This window comes from Heterodontus francisci, chromosome 26 (genome assembly GCF_036365525.1).
Source record: "Heterodontus francisci isolate sHetFra1 chromosome 26, sHetFra1.hap1, whole genome shotgun sequence".
Lineage (NCBI taxonomy): Eukaryota > Metazoa > Chordata > Chondrichthyes > Heterodontiformes > Heterodontidae > Heterodontus > Heterodontus francisci.
The window spans coordinates 17125512-17140322 of NC_090396.1; the positions used below are offsets into that span (position 1 = coordinate 17125512).

General features: G+C 49.8%; 1 protein-coding gene across 3 annotated transcripts in view; it reads left to right on the forward strand.

The window, feature by feature from the left end:
• Positions 1-14382: 14382 nt before the first annotated feature.
• Positions 14383-14811, forward strand: part of mif4gdb (MIF4G domain containing b) — a 61160-nt gene continuing 60731 nt past the window's right edge. For all 3 annotated transcript variants that reach the window (XM_068057858.1, XM_068057857.1, XM_068057859.1), the window contains exon 1: positions 14383-14675. The gene's annotated coding sequence lies outside the window, so the exon portion shown is untranslated. The remainder of the gene's footprint in view (positions 14676-14811) is intronic.

The following is a 14811-nucleotide window of genomic DNA, read 5'->3' on the forward strand; positions in this document are numbered from 1 at the left end:
GGAGGCAGGTTCAGTGAGTGGTTAGGATCTGGAATGCACTGCCTGAGAGTGTGGTGGAAGCAGGTTCAGTGAGTGTTTAGGATCTGGAATGCACTGCCTGAGAATGTGGTGGAGGCAGGTTCAGTGAGTGGTTAGGATCTGGAATGCACTGTCTGAGAGTGTGGTGGAGGCAGGTTCAGTGAGTGGTTAGGATCTGGAATGCACTGTCTGAGAGTGTGGTGGAGGCAGGTTCAGTGAGTGGTTAGGATCTGGAATGTACTGTCTGAGAGTGTGGTGGAGGCAGGTTCAGTGAGTGGTTAGGATCTGGAATGCACTGCCAGAGAGTGTGGTGGAAGCAGGTTCAGTGAGTGTTTAGGATCTGGAATGCACTGCCTGAGAGTGCGGTGGAGGCAGGTTCAATGAGTGGTTAGGATTTGGAAGGCACTGCCAGAGAGTGTGGTGGAAGAAGGTTCAGTGAGTGGTTAGGATCTGGAATGCACTGCCTGAGAGTGTGGTGGAAGCAGGTTCAGTGAGTGGTTAGGATCTGGAATGCACTGCCAGAGAGTGTGGTGGAAGCAGGTTCAGTGAGTGTTTAGGATCTAGAATGCACTGCCTGAGAGTGTGGTGGAGGCAGGTTCAGTGAGTGGTTAGGATCTGGAATGCACTGCCTGAGAGTATGGTGGAAGCAGGTTCAGTGAGTGGTTAGGATCTGGAATGCACTGCCTGAGAGTGTGGTGGAGGCTTGTTCAGTGAGTGGTTAGGATCTGGAATGCACTGTCTGAGAGTGTGGTGGAGGCAGGTTCAGTGAGTGGTTAGGATCTGGAATGCACTGCCTGAGAGTGTGGTGGAGGCAGGTTCAGTGAGTGGTTAGGATCTGGAATGCACTGCCAGAGGGTGTGGTGGAAGCAGGTTCAGTGAGTGTTTAGGATCTGGAATGCACTGCCAGAGAGTGTGGTCTCAGCAGGTTCAGTGAGTGTTTAGGATCTGGAATGCACTGCCAGAGAGTGTGGTGGAAGCAGGTTCAGTGAGTGATTAGGATTTGGAAGGCACTGCCAGAGAGTGTGGTGGAAGCAGGTTCAGTGAGTGTTTAGGATCTGGAATGCACTGCCTGAGAGTGTGGTGGAAGCAGGTTCAGTGAGTGGTTAGGATCTGGAATGCACTGCCTGAGAGTGTGGTGGAAGCAGGTTCAGTGAGTGTTTAGGATCTGGAATGCACTGCCTGAGAGTGTGGTGTAGGCAGGTTCAGTGAGTGGTTAGGATCTGGAATGCACTGTCTGAGAGTGTGGTGGAGGCAGGTTCAGTGAGTGGTTAGGATCTGGAATGCACTGTCTGAGAGTGTGGTGGAGGCAGGTTCAGTGAGTGGTTAGGATCTGGAATGTACTGTCTGAGAGTGTGGTGGAGGCAGGTTCAGTGAGTGGTTAGGATTTGGAAGGCACTGCCAGAGAGTGTGGTGGAAGAAGGTTCAGTGAGTGTTTAGGATCTGGAATGCACTGCCTGAGAGTGTGGTGGAAGCAGGTTCAATGAGTGGTTAGGATCTGGAATGCACTGCTGAGAGTGTGGTGGAAGCAGGTTCAGTGAGTGGTTAGGATTTGGAAGGCACTGCCAGAGAGTGTGGTGGAAGCAGGTTCAGTGAGTGGTTAGGATTTGGAAGGCACTGCCTGAGAGTGTGGTGGAAGCAGGTTCAGTGAGTGTTTAGGATCTGGAATGCACTGCTGAGAGTGTGGTGGAAGCAGGTTCAGTGAGTGGTTAGGATCTGGAATGCACTGCCTGAGAGTGTGGTGGAAGCAGGTTCAGTGAGTGTTTAGGATCTGGAATGCACTGTCTGAGAGTGTGGTGGAAGCAGGTTCAGTGAGTGGTTAGGATTTGGAAGGCACTGTCAGAGAGTGTGGTGGAAGCAGGTTCAGTGAGTGGTTCGGTTCTGGAATGCACTGTCTGAGAGTGTGGTGGAAGCAGGTTCAGTGAGTGGTTAGGATCTGGAATGCACTGCCTGAGAGTGTGGTGGAAGCAGGTTCAGTGAGTGTTTAGGATCTGGAATGCACTGCCAGAGAGTGTGGTGGAAGCAGGTTCAGTGAGTGTTTAGGATTTGGAAGGCACTGCCAGAGAGTGTGGTGGAAGCAGGTTCAGTGAGTGGTTAGGATCTGGAATGCACTGCCTGAGAGTGTGGTGGAAGCAGGTTCAATGAGTGGTTAGGATCTGGAATGCACTGCCTGAGAGTGTGGTGGAAGCAGGTTCAGTGAGTGGTTAGGATCTGGAATGCACTGCCTGAGAGTGTGGTGGAAGCAGGTTCAGTGAGTGGTTAGGATCTGGAATGCACTGCCTGAGAGTGTGGTGGAAGCAGGTTCAATGAGTGGTTAGGATCTGGAATGCACTGCCTGAGAGTGTGGTGGAAGCAGGTTCAGTGAGTGGTTAGGATCTGGAATGCACTGCCTGAGAGTCCGGTGGAGGTAGGTTCAATGAGTGGTTACGATTTGGAAGGCACTGCCAGAGAGTGTGGTGGAAGCAGGTTCAGTGAGTGTTTAGTATCTGGAATGCACTGCCTGAGAGTGCGGTGGAGGCAGGTTCAATGAGTGGTAAGGATTTGGAAGGCACTGCCAGAGAGTGTGGTGGAAGCAGGTTCAGTGAGTGGTTAGGATCTGGAATGCACTGCCTGAGAGTGTGGTGGAAGCAGGTTCGGTGAGTGGTTAGGATCTGGAATGCACTGCCTGAGAGTGTGGTGGAAGCAGGTTCAGTGAGTGGTTAGGATCTGGAATGCACTGCCTGAGAGTGTGGTGGAAGCAGGTTCAGTGAGTGGTTAGGATCTGGAATGCACTGCCAGAGAGTGTGGTGGAAGCAGGTTCAGTGAGTGTTTAGGATCTGGAATGCACTGCCAGAGAGTGTGGTGGAAGCAGGTTCAGTGAGTGTTTAGGATCTGGAATGCACTGCCTGAGAGTGTGGTGGAGGCAGGTTAAGTGAGTGTTTAGGATCTGGAATGCACTGCCTGAGAGTGTGGTGGAAGCAGGTTCAATGAGTGGTTAGGATCTGGAATGCACTGCCAGAGGGTGTGGTGGAAGCAGGTTCAGTGAGTGTTTAGGATCTGGAATGCACTGCCAGAGAGTGTGGTGTCAGCAGGTTCAGTGAGTGTTTAGGATCTGGAATGCACTGCCAGAGAGTGTGGTGGAAGCAGGTTCAGTGAGTGATTAGGATTTGGAAGGCACTGCCAGAGAGTGTGGTGGAAGAAGGTTCAGTGAGTGTTTAGGATCTGGAATGCACTGCCTGAGAGTGTGGTGGAAGCAGGTTCAATGAGTGGTTAGGATCTGGAATGCACTGCTGAGAGTGTGGTGGAAGCAGGTTCAGTGAGTGGTTAGGATTTGGAAGGCACTGCCAGAGAGTGTGGTGGAAGCAGGTTCAGTGAGTGGTTAGGATTTGGAAGGCACTGCCTGAGAGTGTGGTGGAAGCAGGTTCAGTGAGTGTTTAGGATCTGGAATGCACTGCTGAGAGTGTGGTGGAAGCAGGTTCAGTGAGTGGTTAGGATCTGGAATGCACTGCCTGAGAGTGTGGTGGAAGCAGGTTCAGTGAGTGTTTAGGATCTGGAATGCACTGTCTGAGAGTGTGGTGGAAGCAGGTTCAGTGAGTGGTTAGGATTTGGAAGGCACTGTCAGAGAGTGTGGTGGAAGCAGGTTCAGTGAGTGGTTCGGTTCTGGAATGCACTGTCTGAGAGTGTGGTGGAAGCAGGTTCAGTGAGTGGTTAGGATCTGGAATGCACTGCCTGAGAGTGTGGTGGAAGCAGGTTCAGTGAGTGTTTAGGATCTGGAATGCACTGCCAGAGAGTGTGGTGGAAGCAGGTTCAGTGAGTGTTTAGGATTTGGAAGGCACTGCCAGAGAGTGTGGTGGAAGCAGGTTCAGTGAGTGGTTAGGATCTGGAATGCACTGCCTGAGAGTGTGGTGGAAGCAGGTTCAATGAGTGGTTAGGATCTGGAATGCACTGCCTGAGAGTGTGGTGGAAGCAGGTTCAGTGAGTGGTTAGGATCTGGAATGCACTGCCTGAGAGTGTGGTGGAAGCAGGTTCAGTGAGTGGTTAGGATCTGGAATGCACTGCCTGAGAGTGTGGTGGAAGCAGGTTCAATGAGTGGTTAGGATCTGGAATGCACTGCCTGAGAGTGTGGTGGAAGCAGGTTCAGTGAGTGGTTAGGATCTGGAATGCACTGCCTGAGAGTCCGGTGGAGGTAGGTTCAATGAGTGGTTACGATTTGGAAGGCACTGCCAGAGAGTGTGGTGGAAGCAGGTTCAGTGAGTGTTTAGTATCTGGAATGCACTGCCTGAGAGTGCGGTGGAGGCAGGTTCAATGAGTGGTAAGGATTTGGAAGGCACTGCCAGAGAGTGTGGTGGAAGCAGGTTCAGTGAGTGGTTAGGATCTGGAATGCACTGCCTGAGAGTGTGGTGGAAGCAGGTTCGGTGAGTGGTTAGGATCTGGAATGCACTGCCTGAGAGTGTGGTGGAAGCAGGTTCAGTGAGTGGTTAGGATCTGGAATGCACTGCCTGAGAGTGTGGTGGAAGCAGGTTCAGTGAGTGGTTAGGATCTGGAATGCACTGCCAGAGAGTGTGGTGGAAGCAGGTTCAGTGAGTGTTTAGGATCTGGAATGCACTGCCAGAGAGTGTGGTGGAAGCAGGTTCAGTGAGTGTTTAGGATCTGGAATGCACTGCCTGAGAGTGTGGTGGAGGCAGGTTAAGTGAGTGTTTAGGATCTGGAATGCACTGCCTGAGAGTGTGGTGGAAGCAGGTTCAATGAGTGGTTAGGATCTGGAATGCACTGCCAGAGGGTGTGGTGGAAGCAGGTTCAGTGAGTGTTTAGGATCTGGAATGCACTGCCAGAGAGTGTGGTGTCAGCAGGTTCAGTGAGTGTTTAGGATCTGGAATGCACTGCCAGAGAGTGTGGTGGAAGCAGGTTCAGTGAGTGATTAGGATTTGGAAGGCACTGCCAGAGAGTGTGGTGGAAGAAGGTTCAGTGAGTGTTTAGGATCTGGAATGCACTGCCTGAGAGTGTGGTGGAAGCAGGTTCAATGAGTGGTTAGGATCTGGAATGCACTGCTGAGAGTGTGGTGGAAGCAGGTTCAGTGAGTGGTTAGGATTTGGAAGGCACTGCCAGAGAGTGTGGTGGAAGCAGGTTCAGTGAGTGGTTAGGATTTGGAAGGCACTGCCTGAGAGTGTGGTGGAAGCAGGTTCAGTGAGTGTTTAGGATCTGGAATGCACTGCTGAGAGTGTGGTGGAAGCAGGTTCAGTGAGTGGTTAGGATTTGGAAGGCACTGCCAGAGAGTGTGGTGGAAGCAGGTTCAGTGAGTGGTTAGGATTTGGAAGGCACTGCCTGAGAGTGTGGTGGAAGCAGGTTCAGTGAGTGTTTAGGATCTGGAATGCACTGCCTGAGAGTGTGGTGGAACCAGGTTCAGTGACTGGTTAGGATCTGGAATGCACTGTCTGAGAGTGTGGTGGAACCAGGTTCAGTGAGTGGTTCGGATCTGGAATGCACTGTCTGAGAGTGTGGTGGAAGCAGGTTCAGTGAGTGGTTAGAATCTCGAAGGCACTGTCTGAGAGTGTGGTGGAGGCAGGTTCAGTGAGTGTTCAGGATCTGGAATGCACTGCCAGAGAGTGTGGTGGAAGCAGGTTCAGTGAGTGTTTAGGATCTGGAATGCACTGTCTGAGAGTGTGGTGGAGGCAGGTTCAGTGAGTGATTAGGATTTGGAAGGCACTGCCAGAGAGTGTGGTGGAAGCAGGTTCAGTGAGTATTTAGGATCTGGAATGCACTGCTGAGAGTGTGGTGGAACCAGGTTCAGTGAGTGGTTAGGATTTGGAAGGCACTGCCAGAGAGTGTGGTGGAAGCAGGTTCAGTGAGTGTTTAGGATCTGGAATGCACTGCTGAGAGTGTGGTGGAACAAGGTTCAGTGACTGGTTAGGATCTGGAATGCACTGTCTGAGAGTGTGGTGGAACCAGGTTCAGTGAGTGGTTAGGATCTGGAATGCACTGTCTGAGAGTGTGGTGGAACCAGGTTCAGTGAGTGGTTAGGATCTGGAATACACTGTCTGAGAGTGTGGTGGAAGCAGGTTCAGTGAGTGATTAGGATCTGGAATGCACTGCTGAGAGTGTGGTGGAACAAGGTTCAGTGAGTGGTTTGGATCTGGAATGCACTGTCTGAGACTGTGGTGGAACCAGGTTCAGTGACTGGTTAGGATCTGGAATGCACTGTCTGAGAGTGTGGTGGAACCAGGTTCAGTGAGTGTTCAGGATCTGGAATGCACTGCCTCAGAGTGTGGTGGAAGCAGGTTCAGTGAGTGTTTAGGATCTGGAATGCACTGTCTGAGAGTGTGGTGGAAGCAGGTTCAGTGAGTGATTAGGATTTGGAAGGCACTGCCAGAGAGTGTGGTGGAAGCAGGTTCAGTGAGTGTTTAGGATCTGGAATGCACTGTCTGAGAGTGCGGTGGAGGCAGGTTCAGTGAGTGATTAGGATTTGGAATGCACTGCCAGAGAGTGTGGTGGAAGCAGGTTCAGTGAGTGTTTAGGATCTGGAATGCACTGTCTGAGAGTGTGGTGGAGGCAGGTTCAGTGAGAGTTTAGGATCTGGAATGCACTGTCTGAGAGTGCGGTGGAGGCAGGTTCAGTGAGTGTTTAGGATCTGGAATGCACTGTCTGAGAGTGTGGTGGAAGCAGGTTCAGTGAGTGATTAGGATTTGGAAGGCACTGCCAGAGAGTGTGGTGGAAGCAGGTTCAGTGAGTGTTTAGGATCTGGAATGCACTGTCTGAGAGTGCGGTGGAGGCAGGTTCAGTGAGTGATTAGGATTTGGAATGCACTGCCAGAGAGTGTGGTGGAAGCAGGTTCAGTGAGTGTTTAGGATCTGGAATGCACTGTCTGAGAGTGTGGTGGAGGCAGGTTCAGTGAGAGTTTAGGATCTGGAATGCACTGTCTGAGAGTGCGGTGGAGGCAGGTTCAGTGAGTGATTAGGATTTGGAATGCACTGCCAGAGAGTGTGGTGGAAGCAGGTTCAGTGAGTGTTTAGGATCTGGAATGCACTGTCTGAGAGTGTGGTGGAGGCAGGTTCAGTGAGTGTTTAGGATCTGGAATGCACTGTCTGAGAGTGCGGTGGAGGCAGGTTCAGTGAGTGATTAGGATTTGGAAGGCACTGCCAGAGAGTGTGGTGGAAGCAGGTTCAGTGAGTATTTAGGATCTGGAATGCACTGCTGAGAGTGTGGTGGAACCAGGTTCAGTGAGTGGTTAGGATTTGGAAGGCACTGCCAGAGAGTGTGGTGGAAGCAGGTTCAGTGAGTGTTTAGGATCTGGAATGCACTGCTGAGAGTGTGGTGGAACAAGGTTCAGTGACTGGTTAGGATCTGGAATGCACTGTCTGAGAGTGTGGTGGAACAAGGTTCAGTGAGTGGTTAGGATCTGGAATGCACTGTCTGAGAGTGTGGTGGAACCAGGTTCAGTGAGTGGTTAGGATCTGGAATACACTGTCTGAGAGTGTGGTGGAAGCAGGTTCAGTGAGTGATTAGGATCTGGAATGCACTGCTGAGAGTGTGGTGGAAGGAGGTTCAGTGAGTGGTTAGGATTTGGAAGGCACTGCCAGAGAGTGTGGTGGAAGGAGGTTCAGTGAGTGGTTAGGATTTGGAAGGCACTGCCAGAGAGTGTGGTGGAAGCAGGTTCAGTGAGTGGTTAGGATCTCGAAGGCACTGTCTGAGAGTGTGGTGGAGGCAGGTTCAGTGAGTGTTCAGGATCTGGAATGCACTGCCTGAGAGTGTGGTGGAAGCAGGTTCAGTGAGTGTTTAGGATCTGGAATGCACTGTCTGAGAGTGTGGTGGAGGCAGGTTCAGTGAGTGTTTAGGATCTGGAATGCACTGTCTGAGAGTGTGGTGGAGGCAGGTTCAGTGAGTGTTTAGGATCTGGAATACACTGTCTGAGAGTGTGGTGGAGGCAGGTTCAGTGAGTGATTAGGATTTGGAAGGCACTGCCAGAGAGTGTGGTGGAAGCAGGTTCAGTGAGTGTTTAGGATCTGGAATGCACTGTCTGAGAGTGTGGTGGAGGCAGGTTCAGTGAGTGTTTAGGATCTGGAATACACTGTCTGAGAGTGTGGTGGAGGCAGGTTCAGTGAGTGTTTAGGATATGGAATGCACTGCCTGAGAGTGTGGTGGAAGCAGGTTCAGTGAGTGGTTAGGATTTGGAATGCACTGCCAGAGAGTGTGGTGGAAGCAGGTTCAGTGAGTGATTAGGATTTGGAAGGCACTGCCAGAGAGTGTGGTGGAAGCAGGTTCAGTGAGTGGTTAGGATTTGGAATGCACTGCCAGAGAGTGTGGTGGAAGCAGGTTCAGTGAGTGATTAGGATTTGGAAGGCACTGCCAGAGAGTGTGGTGGAAGCAGGTTCAGTGAGTGTTTAGGATCTGGAATGCACTGCTGAGAGTGTGGTGGAACCAGGTTCAGTGAGTGGTTAGGATTTGGAAGGCACTGCCTGAGAGTGTGGTGGAAGCAGGTTCAGTGAGTGTTTAGGATCTGGAATGCACTGTCTGAGAGTGTGGTGGAGGCAGGGTCAGTGAGTGTTTAGGATCTGGAATGCACTGTCTCAGAGTGTGGTGGAGGCAGGTTCAGTGAGAGTTTAGCATCTGGAATGCACTGCCAGAGAGTGTGGTGGAAGCAGGTTCAGTGAGTGGTTAGGATCTGGAATGCACTGTCTGAGAGTGTGGTGGAACCAGGTTCAGTAAGTGGTTAGGATCTGGAATGCACTGTCTGAGAGTGTGGTGGAACCAGGTTCAGTGAGTGGTTAGGATCTGGAATGCACTATCTGAGAGTGTGGTGGAGGCAGGTTCAGTGAGTGTTTAGGATCTGGAATGCACTGTCTGAGAGTGTGGTGGAGGCAGGTTCAGCGAGTGTTTAGGATCTGGAATGCACTGTCTGAGAGTGTGGTGGAAGCAGGTTCAGTGAGTGATTAGGATTTGGAAGGCACTGCCAGAGAGTGTGGTGGAAGCAGGTTCAGTGAGTGGTTAGGATTTGGAAGGCACTGCCTGAGAGTGTGGTGGAGGCAGGTTCAGTGAGTGTTTAGGCTCCTGAATGCACTGTCTGAGAGTGCGGTGGAAGCAGGTTCAGTGAGTGTTTTGGATCTGGAATGCACTGTCTGAGAGTGTGGTGGAGGCAGGTTCAGTGAGTGTTTAGCATCTGGAATGCACTGTCTCAGAGTGTGGTGGAGGCAGGTTCAGTGAGTGTTTAGCATCTGGAATGCACTGTCTGAGAGTGTGGTGGAAGCAGGTTCAGTGAGTGTTTAGGATCTGGAATGCACTGTCTGAGAGTGTGGTGGAGGCAGGTTCAGCGAGTGTTTAGGATCTGGAATGCACTGTCTGAGAGTGTGGTGGAAGCAGGTTCAGTGAGTGATTAGGATTTGGAAGGCACTGCCAGAGAGTGTGGTGGAGGCAGGTTCAGTGAGTGTTTAGGCTCCGGAATGCACTGTCTGAGAGTGCGGTGGAAGCATGTTCAGTGAGTGTTTTGGATCTGGAATGCACTGCCAGAGAGTGTGGTGGAGGCAGGTTCAGTGAGTGTTTAGGATCCGGAATGCACTGTCTGAGAGTGTGGTGGAAGCAGGTTCAGTGAGTGTTTAGGATCTGGAATGCACTGCCAGAGTGTTTGGTGGAGGCAGGTTCAGTGAGTGGTTAGGATTTGGAAGGCACTGCCAGAGAGTGTGGTGGAAGCAGGTTCAGTGAGTGGTTAGGATTTGGAAGGCACTGCCAGAGAGTGTGGTGGAAGCAGGTTCAGTGAGTGGTTAGGATCTGGAATACACTGTCTGAGAGTGTGGTGGAAGCAGGTTCAGTGAGTGGTTAGGATCTGGAATACACTGTCTGAGAGTGTGGTGGAAGCAGGTTCAGTGAGTGGTTAGGATCTGGAATGCACTGTCTGAGAGTGTGGTGGAAGCAGGTTCAGTGAGTGGTTAGGATCTGGAATACACTGTCTGAGAGTGTGGTGGAACAAGGTTCAGTGAGTGGTTAGGATCTGGAATACACTGTCTGAGAGTGTGGTGGAAGCAGGTTCAGTGAGTGGTTAGGATCTGGAATGCACTGTCTGAGAGTGTGGTGGAAGCAGGTTCAGTGAGTGGTTAGGATTTGGAAGGCACTGTCTGAGAGTGTGGTGGAGGCAGGTTCAGTGAGTGTTTAGGATCTGGAATGCACTGTCTGAGAGTGTGGTGGAAGCAGGTTCAGTGAGTGACTAGGATTTGGAAGGCACTGCCAGAGAGTGTGGTGGAAGCAGGTTCAGTGACTGTTTAGGATCTGGAATGCAGTGTCTGAGAGTGTGGTGGAAGCAGGTTCAGTGAGTGTTTAGGATCTGGAATGCACTGTCTGAGAGTGTGGTGGAGGCAGTTTCAGTGAGTGTTTAGGATCTGGAATGCACTGTCTGAGAGTGTGGTGGAAGCAGGTTCAGTGAGTGTTTAGGATCTGGAATGCACTGTCTGAGAGTGTGGTGGAAGCAGGTTCAGTGAGTGTTTAGGATCTGGAATGCACTGCCTGAGAGTGTGGTGGAAGCAGGTTCAGTGAGTGGTTAGGATCTGGAATACACTGTCTGAGAGTGTGGTGGAAGCAGGTTCAGTGAGTGGTTAGGATTTGGAAGGCACTGTCTGAGAGTGTGGTGGAGGCAGGTTCAGTGAGTGTTTAGGATCTGGAATGCACTGTCTGAGAGTGTGGTGGAAGCAGGTTCAGTGAGTGACTAGGATTTGGAAGGCACTGCCAGAGAGTGTGGTGGAAGCAGGTTCAGTGAGTGTTTAGGATCTGGAATGCAGTGTCTGAGAGTGTGGTGGAAGCAGGTTCAGTGAGTGTTTAGGATCTGGAATGCTCTGTCTGAGAGTGTGGTGGAGGCAGTTTCAGTGAGTGTTTAGGATCTGGAATGCACTGTCTGAGAGTGTGGTGGAAGCAGGTTCAGTGAGTGTTTAGGATCTGGAATGCACTGTCTGAGAGTGTGGTGGAAGCAGGTTCAGTGAGTGTTTAGGATCTGGAATGCACTGCCTGAGAGTGTGGTGGAAGCAGGTTCAATCAAGGCCTTCAAAAGGGAAATACGTAGTTATCTGAAAAGGGAAAATGTGCAGTGTTGTGGGGAGAAGGCAGCGGAATGGCACTCAGCGAATTGCTCACTCAGAGAACTGGTGCAGACATGATGGGCCGAACGGCCTCCTTCTGTGCTGTCAGAATCTGTGATTTTAGTGACCTGAGCGTGGACTGGGAATTGAACCTGGGATCTTCTTGGCCAATGTCAGATTTAAAACGCAAAGAACCACACAGTGTGAAAACACTCCCAAAAAATCATCCAAAATGTGAAGGACACCACATCAGGTAACCGGGCCCTCGGCCATCGAATAACAAAAGGAATACTTAAAGGCAAACAGTGAACATTCTGGCACATTAAAGGCCATTAATTTCCACAGGAACTCTCCTGGTATTTATCCAATGCATTTTAATTACCAAGTATATAGAAAACAGACTGTGAAAAGACACACACACCCACAGTACTCTGTCAAAACAATGCCAGGATCACAGAGCGGTGCTCTGTCGGATCACAGTTAGTGTCTGTGACTCAGCAACATTTACTCCCCTTTTTTTCTTTCAAAATAACAGACACTTTTCTTCACCCTGGTTCAGTTGGTTTCCCCTTTCCTGAAACCATTGACTCTTTGCTGAGGTGTGCTCAGGGCTGCTGGTATCTCAGAATCGTTACAGTGCAGAAGGAGGCCATTCTGCCCATTGTGTCCGCACTGGCTCTGTGACGTTGTGTGGTTTATGGTGAGCTGAATGAGTTGAATTCCTTCTTTATGAACAGGTGTCAGTGTTTTGAGAATCTTGTTACACCTGAGACGAAGTAGGGTTGAAGCAGGTTTGTGTGAAACATAAACACTGGCACAGACCAGATGGGTCAAATGGGCTGTTTCTGTTCTGTCGACTCGATATAACATTTTTACAATGAAACCCACTGTCTTACAGATCTGAATAAATCAAATTTCGTTTCTATTTCTTAGGATTTCCCAGAGTTTTTAAATTGGTGTTTTGGGAGAATCCATGCCTGTGTTTTTTGTCCCTGTGAAACTCCTATCAGTATTTCCGGTCAGTATTGGCCTGGTCAATAAATGATGACATGGAGGTCTCAGGCCCTGATCTTGGCCTCACTGTACACATGCAGCACACACTCTTCCACAGCTGATGTTGGACTGTGCTCAGGAGGCAGGAACCCTGGCTGATTGTCCCCTCGCCAAGAAGTGACAAAGAGGCCCATTGCACTAACTTACCTACAGGTCAGAAAAGACGCCTGCCATCTTCCTGGTCTGTATGACCTGGGAGTGTTTGGTAAGGCAGTGTGAATCAAGAGTTACCCTGGATCTAACCCATTCTGTACCTGGCCTGAGAGTGTTCAATGCCATAGTGTAGAGATGGCTTTACTCTGTATCCAAAATTAACACACAGGTAAGCAATTAAGAAAGCAACTGGTACATTAATCTTTATTGCATGGGGATTGGAGTATAAGAGAGAGGGAGTCTTGCTGCAATTATGTAAGGCTTTGGTGAATGCCTTGTACAGTTTTGGTCTCGTTACCCAAGGAAGAAAATACTTGTCTTAGAGGAGATGCAACAAATGTTGACTGGATTGATTCCTGTGACGACTATGAGGAGAGATTGAGTACAATGGGACTATATTCTTTGGGGTTTAGAGGAGTGAGATGTGATCTAATTTAAACATATATATTTTTTACAGGGCTCGACAGGATAGATGCTGAGAGGCAGTTTGCCCTGGCTGGAGAGTCTAGAATTGGGGGGGGGGGGGAGGGGGGAGTGGGGGGGGGGGGTCACAGTCTTAGGATAAGGGGTCTGCCATTTAGGACTGAGAGGAGTAGAAAATTCTTCACTCAGAGGGTTGAGAATCTTTGGGAATTCTCTACCCCAGATGGCAGTAGATGCTCAGTCAATGACTAAATTCAAGTCCGAGATTAATAGATTATTGGGCACCATAGGGAATTAAACAATATGGGGATAAGGTGGGAAACTGCCAACTATCTCTGCACACCAACACTTCCTAGTTTCTCATCTGTTAAAACAAGATTATTCTATTCTTTTAAAAATATCTGTTAAAAAGTTTTAAAATTATTCTGCCTTTCTATACTTCCTAACAAAGTACATAATTTCACATTTCTCCACATTATACTCCATCACTTAACTTGTCTATATCCCTTTACAGCCTCTTTACATCCTCCTCACAGCTTACTTTCACATGTAGTATCATCAGTAAACTTGGCCACATTACGCTCAGTCCCCTCACCTAAGTCATTAATATAGATTGTAAACAGCTGAGGCCCCAGCACTGATTCTTGCACTAGTTACAGCCTGCCAAGCCGAAATGTCCTGTTTATTCCTACTCTGTTTTTTGTCCTTCGACCAATCCTCAACCTTGCTAAACCCCTCCCTCCACCCCACTCCGCGTCACTCCGTATTCTAATTCGAGTGGGATCGAGGCACATTTAAGCACAGAAACTGCCTGAGTCTGTGGTGGTCTTTTTCTACATGATCCTCCCAGTCTATTGCCACTCCCATCTCACCCCTATACCCTATACAACTGTCTAAATTCCCTTTGAATGTAATAAAAGCAAAATACTGCAGATGCTGGAAATCTGAAATAAAAACAAAAAGAACAGATGAACGGTCACTGATCTGAAACTTTAACTCTGCTTCTCTCTCCACAGACACTGCCAGACCTGCTGAGTATTTCCAGCACTTTTTGTTTTTAGCCCTTTGAATGTAGCCCAGTTAACAGCTTTGCATAGAACTACATTGAATCTACAGCACAGAAACCGGCCATTTGGCCCATCAGATCCCCGGTGTTTATGCTTCACTTGAGCCTCCTCTCAACCCTCCTCATCTCTCCCAAACAGCATATCTTTCTATTTATTTCTCCCTCCTGTGTTTATCTGGCTTCCCCTTAAATGCATCTATACTATTCACCTCAACTACTTCTTCTGGTAGTGAGTTCTACATTCTCACCACTCTCTGGGTAAAGAAGTTTCTCCTTAATTCCCTAATGGCTTTATTAGTGACCATCTTATATTGGTGATGCCTAGTTTTGAACTCCTCTGCAAGTGGAAATATTTTCTTAACGTTTACACTATCAACATACTTTTAGAATTTTAAAGACTTCTATCAGGCCACCCCTCAGCCTTCTCTTTTCGACAGAATACTCTCAAATGTTTAGGATGACACTTACTCCGATCTACAAAGGATTCTCTTTGCCAGGGGTCTCGCTGGGACGGTTGTGACCAGGAGTTTGCAATGTTGGGAGTGTGTGAGGTTAGAAAGCATTGGGCGAAGTTTGGCACAGAGACAAAGAGAGAGACAGACAGCAGAGGGAGTCTAGTGAATTTCCACATGTAAGGAAATGACGAGGAGGAAGCAGTCTTGGAACTGGGGCTGCGGTGCTGGTGTTGATACTGGAGGGATTCTTGTAGTTGCTGAGTCCCTGGCACTCTGAGCCCCCGCGGAGCCCTTTCCTTCGCAAGCTCAGCGATGCCCATCCCGCATCTGCACTCGATGCTGGAGTTTGTCCCATTCCTGCTCCTGGTGCTCCTGGTCCTGACTCTAATCCTGATCTTCATTTACACCCAGAAGCCCGAGTCGGACTCGAAGAAGATCTGATCGCGCCCAGGCACGGGTTTCACCTGCAGCCGCCGCCAGGTAAGTGGCGCAGAGACTGGGTCAGTTTCTCGGGGCTTCCCCCTCCCCCGTCTGACTCACCTGGGCAACACCTCTTAAAGGGGCCAGCACCTCCTGCTGGGGCCCGGGTTCCAGGGGCAGCTCTCCCGGCTTCCTC